Genomic DNA, 7,714 nt, shown 5'->3' on the forward strand with positions numbered 1-7,714 from the left:
GGGGAGTGGGGGGCTGTGGATGGGGCCACTGATGGCAGTGGGGGAGACTAGGCTGGCACACGGTGGTGGGGAGGTAGAGGGAGAGGCCCAGCATCCCAGGGAACTGTTCTGGACAGATTCTGAGACAGACGTGGGCCAGAATGACAAGTGTGAATGGCAGAAGTCAGCAGTGAGCAGCTAGCTCATTCCCTGTCTACTCCTTCCTTCCTTCCTCCCTTCCTTCCTTCCTTCCTTCCTTCCTTCCTTCCTTCCTTCCTTCCTTCCTTCCTTCCTTCCTTCCTTCCTTCATCACTGAACTCCTGAGCACTGGGCGGGAGCTGGAGACAAAAGTGTTAATAAGTGAAGCACCCAGAAACGAGTAAATAAGCAACAAGCTATCCTTGAGCTAAGTACTACAATGGAGGGGTGTACCAGGTTCTGCGAGACTATAAAGGAAGAGACCAGGAAGGGTTCTCAGAGGAGGCAACAGTTGTGGAACTTGAGGGATGTATAAGTGTTTGCCAGGTGGGGGACTCAATACTGGAATATGGAAGGAGGTCAAAACAGAGAGAGAAGGTCTTCTAGACAGAGGCAGCTCCTACCACATAACACTTCTGATTTCCCTTTGTGCTCCATTTTCTCTTTTAGTAATCAAAGCAAAGTCAAAACTCCTTGTAGAACCCTGGCCTCTAATTTGACTCATATAAGGAGCTCCTGCTTCTGCTTGCTTTCTTCTCTGATCAAAACAAACAAACAAACAAACAAAATTCTCTACCTCTTTAGGGTTCTCTGGTGTGAGGACTTCCTGTAATAGACAACAAGGCTCTTACTTCATAAGTTGAGAGGGGGTCTAGTAATCCTATGTCCTGGGAGATAAAATATACATGGACCCTAATTTATACTACAGTGTGGATGACTGGCACAAGATACTTTTCTTTGCATAAATTAGAACACGAAGAGAGGGTGAAGAGACCAGAAGGACCCCAGAAGTGTGTGGGTGTTTGAGCTGCAGTAGGGGTGTAGCATATTTAGTAAGGATAGACACAAACTCAAGAGACATGGAGGATTCTAGAAACCAATTTTCCAGTTCTGTCCAGGGAAATGCAACAGTCCAGCACACTATGTCTGGAGGGAGAGTACTACCAATGGAGCCTTCCTATACATTCCCTACTCTTACCACCATTCCCCACCCCCAGGCTCTCTGGGAGCTGGTTGCTACCTGGGGGAGGGGGTGGTCCTGAGAGAAATAAGGTCCCTAGATCCACCAGGAGTACAAACAGTATTGTTCCCTCAGGGGAGGGGGCGGTCCTGAGGCCTGAGGCTGGATGCAGCTGGGGTGTTTGGAAGGAAACTAGTTCTGATGCATGTTCCTTGGTCCCCTAGTCCACTGAGATGGCACCACAGACTGGCCACCAGGTTGACCATCTACCGCCCTGGGAAGGGTAAGGATCCTGGGTCAGCTTCTCCATGCTGGTAGTGGTGGCGGAGGCAAAACTCTGCTCTCCATAGCAACTTAGCAGCCGCCACCCCAGGGAGGGTCACCATGGCAACAGCCGGGCCAGGAACTGCTCCTCTGGGCTCTGGGCCTCCTGGGCTCACCCGTGGTCTTCCCGAGGGGCGGCTGCCCAGGCCTGGGCCAGGCGGGACACTGAGGGTATGGAGAAAAGTCTGTTTTTGTTTCCCTTTTTTTTTTTTTAAAGTTTATTTTTGAGAGAGAGAGAAAGAACGAGAGCGAATGTGAGTGGGGGAAGGACAGAGAAAGAGAATCCCAAGTAGGCTCCGTGCTGTGTGCAGAGCCTGAGGGATCGCCTGGCTGGCTCAGTCGATTGAGATCGTGACCTGAGCCGAAGTCAAGAGTTGGACACTTAACCAACTGAGCCACCCAGGTGCCCCTCCCTTGTTTGTTTGATTTGAACATTTGATCACGGATATTGAATTTTAAGTAATTGCCCTTGGACCTGGGGCCTAAAGGTGAGAAACTGGAGGGGGGAGGTGGTGAGTGGGTCTCTAGGGGAATAAGGAAGGGAGGTGCCCACGGTTAAGGAATCCCAGTCTTTGGTCCCTACAGAGGTCCCCTCAGGGGTAGTGACACCCCAGTGGCCCCAGACTCTGCGAGCTGAGGGCTCAAGGGCTCAAGGATGTCCCTGGAGGAGGCCTGCTGTCCCACCCAGAGGCCCGAGCTGGACCAGGAGGCTCAGAGTTCCAGAAAGAGTGTGTATGGGTAAGCGGGACTGGCTTGCGGGCCATGCTGGGCCAGACAACTTGTTTCTTGCCCCCTTTCCCACCCCGCAACCTCTCCCCTCGTAGCCTTGTCTCTCACCTCTTCACGTCTGCCTTTTCCCTAGAGCACCCACCGACCTACCCTGCAGGGCTCAGCCCTGAGGGGAGCCAGGGTGAAGCAGCTCCCTCAGGTGGCTCACCGGTTGGTGGGGAGGGGGTGAAGTTCCGGAAGGCAGAACAGGAAGAGCTAGGAGAACTCTCTCCGTCTCCCTCTCTCAGTCCTCCTCATTATTCTGACAGTTTCTCAGGCAGGAAATGCATAATGTAAAGAGAAGAGCTTTCACGTTACTCCCCAAGGACTCCCTGGAATGCCCTAGAAGTGAGGTGCAGAAGCCAGCTGGAGACAGCTTGGAGGAAGGGGCGAGGATGCAGTTCGGCGGCTGCTTCTGGCACGGCCATGTCTGCCCATTCGTTCATTCATGAAACATTTACTGAGCCCCCAGCACTGTGCGGGGCCCCGGGTACTTACAGTGAGGCAGACGGGGAGCAAATGCGTGGTTACAAAGCGTGCTAAGCGCCCTGAAGAAAATGAACCAGCTGCAGTGATAGAAAACAACACGGGGCCCTGGTGGGGGCCACTACGGGAGTGACATTTAAAGCCGTACCCGAGGGATGAGGCAAAGGACTGGGGTGAGGTGGGTACAGCATACCACTAAAGGTGGAAGAGACACTGTCTGTAAGAAAGGTTCAGGGGCTGAGGGGAGAGAGGCGTTGGGGGGTGTTGTGGGGGGCAGAGGCAGGGAGGGGTCTGAGGAGGCACAGGGCTTTGAGGGCCTCCCTTTACCTTGATGGAGTCTGGATTTCTTCTCAAAATGCAGTGGGAATCCAGCCACTGTGGGTTTAAGTCGGGTTGATGGGCTCTAGTGTCCATTTTCAGAAGGGCTGCCGGGAGGAGACGGGTGGAGAAAGGCAGACGGGGCCCAGGGAGGAAGGGTGAGAGACGGAGGGCTTGCCAGGTAGATTCCAGGGCCAGGAAGGACAGTGTTGTAAAGGGGGGGACTGAGGGTGGGGGAGATTATGTGTGTATTTAACCTACTGGTCATTTGGCTTAGCTCCCCCACTAGAACGTAAGCTCTGCGAGGGCAGGTGTATGCCGACCTGGTTCACTGTTGGTTCCCCAGGATGCAATGTGGGCATTTGGTAAAGATTTAATGTGAGGGGACGAGTGAGGGAGTGGGTGAATTAAGGTGTGAGAGAGAGGGGTTAATGATGATACCCTGGTTTTTATCTCAGCCTCAGGGGTAGATGGGGGTAGCACATGGAGGGGGAGAGGAGGATGGGGAGGGAGAGCCGTGAAGTCAGAGTCCAATGTCAGGAGAGCGGGGAGGCGCTTTCAAGGGGCTGGGCAGGCAGGGTGAGTGGGTGTGGAGAGCGGGCAGGGGAGGGGGTTGTACTCTCTGGTCACTGATGGACCTCCAATCTGGAAAGGAGTGCCTGGAATAGAGAAAAGGTTCAAAGTATGTTTGTTGAATGAGTGAATGGAGTTGAGTGGAGAGTTCTGGACTGGACCCACAAATGTGGCTGGCACCAGCTCCCGGAGGGAGTTAGGACTATAGGAGCGGATGAGATCACCTAGGGAGGAGGGTGTAGAGAGAGAAAGGCAGGGACCTCCTCGGGCCACCCCTCCTCCCCTACACCAGCAATTGCTGGTTTACGAGGCAGGGAGCCTAACTTAGCAAAGAGCAGAGCCCGGCAGCTCTGGAAGACTCTTACGGAATTGCCCTACAGACAGGTAAATATGGTAACTGGGGGTGGGGGTAGAGGTAGGGGCACAGAGTGGCCCCTCAGCCCTGTGAGGAATGGAGAAGCTTCCAGCACCAACAGCAGAAGGCCTCTGACCCCTCAGGCCCGGAGCCACAGCTATGATGACTGTGATGCTATGGTCCCACCTGGCTGAGGTGCCCTGGGAGAGAGCTGGTCCCAGCGTCCCTGGCAGCCCTGTGGCCCCTAGAGCAACCCATGCTGTCTAGGGCTTAGATGTGGTGACCACCGTCCCAGGTGACTGGACCAGCCCATGCGACACCTGTCGTGTCGATCCCCGAAGGCCTCGAGCCAGGCAATGAAGGCAGGTGCCCATGGTGCTAATGGTGTCGGGGCCCTGGAAGGCTCTAGAGGCGGGTGCTGACCACACATTGCAGGGTATCAACCCAAGCGCAGGGTATCAACCGAGTCATTGGACCCGATGCACCACAGATGCCAGCCTCAGCCCTGGCACACACCCAGGATTGGCTGGAAAGAGGCAGACAGGGAGTCTTGCCTGGAGTTCCCCTCCAGAGTGAAGGACTTTGAGGAAAATCATGCTGGGAAAGCTTATCTGGGTCTTGTTAGGAAGACCTGGGCTCCAGACCTGCCTCGACTGCTAAGTAGCTGCATGCCCCCCCCCCCCCCCCCCCCCCCCACCGTCAATCACAACGTGTGAGAACTGGAAGAAGTCTTCTGCTTCAACCTTCCCTGCAGAGCGGAAATTCTTCCCACAAACCCTGGCACGTAACCACCCAATTTCTCTCCAGACGTTTCCAGGGACGCGAACCTCGTACCCACAGGGCGGCCATTCCTATTTGGCAGTTCTGTCAGAAAGGTCTTTTACCAAAGGCTTGGAAGGACCCAACACTAGACGTTAATAGTGTTGCCTCCAGGGAAGAGCGTAGGACTGAGGGAGGCTGATAATGATTTGCTATGGGATGTGTTCAATATCGTGTGGGGAATTTGTGACGGCAGGGAAACTGAAGTCAGGTTCTTCTTTATTTGACCCCCATCTGTCCTCCTAACATTTCCACCTACTGGTCCACACCAGGTCTGCTCTCTGGGATCAGAAAATAAGCTAAAGCCCCTTCCCTCAGATGCCCTTCAAATACTGAAGATGGGGGTCCCATTTCTTCTCCAGGCTGAGCCACACCTGCTGTAACTTGGTCTCCAGAGCGGTCACCATCCCTGTCACTTCCTTCAGACAATAAAACTCAGAGGAAAGAATCAAGGATTCCGTGAGTTGGATGTTATGCTGATTAACAACGTACCCTTTCCAGTGTGTGGTGGGGGAGGGGGTCAGGCACCACCAGATCACTCCTTCAATTCCCATCGAGGTGACTGAAATGAAAAACATTAAAAGCACAAATCCCTACCCTGGGGCTGATGACTTAGAAGCCCCATTCCATTTAAAAAGCAGGAATGCATTGGACTCACGGAGCCAGACTACTTGGGTTCAAATCCCAGCTTGGCCACTTTTTGGCAGTGTGACCCAACATGGCTGTCCTGCAGTTTTTCTCTGGGAAACAAGAATAATGATGACACCAATCTCGAAATGAGTTTTTAAGAGCATTAGCTGTATTGCCCAGCACTCAACGAATGTTAGCTGTTTGGCATTAGGATCCCCCCACTGTGCCTGCTTCACAGGGAGATAAGGGCTTTACCGAAATGAGGCTAACTCATAGCACTTATTTGAAAAGGGGGACCAGAGGGGCGCCTGGGTGGCTTAGTCGGTTAAGTGTCCGACTTTCGCTTAGGTCATGATCTCGCGGTTCGTGGGTTCGAGCCCCGCGTCGGGCTCTGTGCTGATTGCCAGCTCAGAGCCTGGAAACTGTTTCAGAGTCTGTGACTCCCTCTCTCTCTGACCCTCACCTGCTCACGCTGTCTCTCTCTCTCTCCTAGAAATAAATAAAACATTAAAAAAAAATTAAAAAAAAAAAAAGAAAAGGGGGACCAGAAACCAANGTCTGTGACTCCCTCTCTCTCTGACCCTCCCCTGCTCACGCTGTCTCTCTCTCTCTCCTAGAAATAAATAAAACATTAAAAAAAAATTAAAAAAAAAAAAAGAAAAGGGGGACCAGAAACCAAACTGGGGTGGGTCATTGGGGGGAGTTGCTTTGAAACGCTCCTCCTCCCCCGATACGTGTAAGCAATGATTATGTGCTGGGCACGGTGCCCGGGTTTTATAGGCACTGCTCACTGGGTTCTCCCACCAGCTCCACGAGATAGGTACTATCATCACTCCCATTCAACAGATGAGGAAATAAAGGTTCACACAGGTTAAGTAGGTTAAGTAAGTTGCCCCGGGCCACAGAGCTAGGAAGTCATGGGAGCCAGGACTCCAAGCTGAGCCTGAGTGTGTCTGACTCCCAAAGTCAGTCTTGGACACCAGTGTCCTGTTTTTTTAAACCAGCCCCCTCGTTTAGGCTCAGTCCCTGCCTTTTGAGGAAGCCACAGCCTTCCTTTCCTGACATCACTGCCCGCTGTTCCGTGAGGTGGGCGGAGGGTGGGTGAGGTCAGCGGAGGGGCGGGCTGTTCTCCCACTGAACTCTGCCCCTCTCCCCTCCAGAAAAGTCCGCACCACACCCGGGGACCCAGCTGCATCTCCTTGGGTCCCCTGAGGGCCATCCTGGCATCTGGCACCCCTGGGCTGTTTGCTGGTTCTTGGCCCCTGACCGTGACATGGCTCCACACTCATCTACGACAAACAAAACCCAAAACCCGCCATGCTGGACGTGGGCCTTGACGCGTAACATCGTTACGGAGCCAGCAGTATATCCCAGCCCATTATCGCCCTGCCAAGCTTCTCTGAGGCAGCCTGGCTGCAAATGGCTTTCTCCGGTCTGGAAGGGGGGAGTGGGGGCACAGCCCTTACTCGCCCTCCACGGCCGGAGGAGATCTCATCTTTAATTGACAACTGGCAGCCTGCCATTGCTTTGCCTCAGCCGGCTCAGGCTCCCAGCCTGATTTTCTCTGGTGTCTCGAGAGCAGGCTTCCCCTCGGCTCTGCCTTCCTCGCCCCCTGCTCCCTGGTGTGCTCTTGTCCTTTCTGGGTGTGACTGAACACGGGGAGCCCAGCAGGCTGTGGAGAAAAGCCTGTGAGCTCCAGAAAGGGGTGAGGAGGGAACTAACGCTTGCTGTGTGCATCTTCTCTCCGTCACATGCACACCTAGGGCGCTGGGCCAGGTCTTTACTCTCACGGCCTCTGAAATCGGTGCTGTTGTGATCCCTGTTCTACAGAATGGAAAACTGAGGTTGGGTGAGCTCTCCCCAAGTCACCCAGCTAGTAAGTAGCAGATCCGGACTTTGAACTGAGGCCCTGCAACTCCAGTTTCTGCCTGGAGCCAGAGGGTGAAACGCGTGCCCAGAGCTGGCTGCATGGTTTACAGAGCCCGGTGCAAAAATGAACACACAGAGGGGCGCCTGGGTGGCTTAGTCGGTTGAGTGTCTGACTTTCCCTTAGGTCATGATCTCGTGGTTCGTGGGTTCGAGCCCCGAGTCGGACTCTGTGCTGACTGCCAGCTCAGAGCCTGGAGTCTGTTTCAGTCTGTGACTCCCTCTCTCTCTGACCCTCCCCTGCTCACGCTGTCTCTCTCTCTCTCCTAGAAATAAATAAAACATTAAAAAAAAAATGAACACACAGGGCCCCTTCTTCAGTCATTTCTCGATGGTGACAGTGGAGCACAAAGGCGTGGGGGCATTTTGAACGACCA

Source organism: Hyaena hyaena, unplaced genomic scaffold, assembly GCF_003009895.1.
Source record: "Hyaena hyaena isolate Hyena2069 unplaced genomic scaffold, ASM300989v1 scaffold_390, whole genome shotgun sequence".
Lineage (NCBI taxonomy): Eukaryota > Metazoa > Chordata > Mammalia > Carnivora > Hyaenidae > Hyaena > Hyaena hyaena.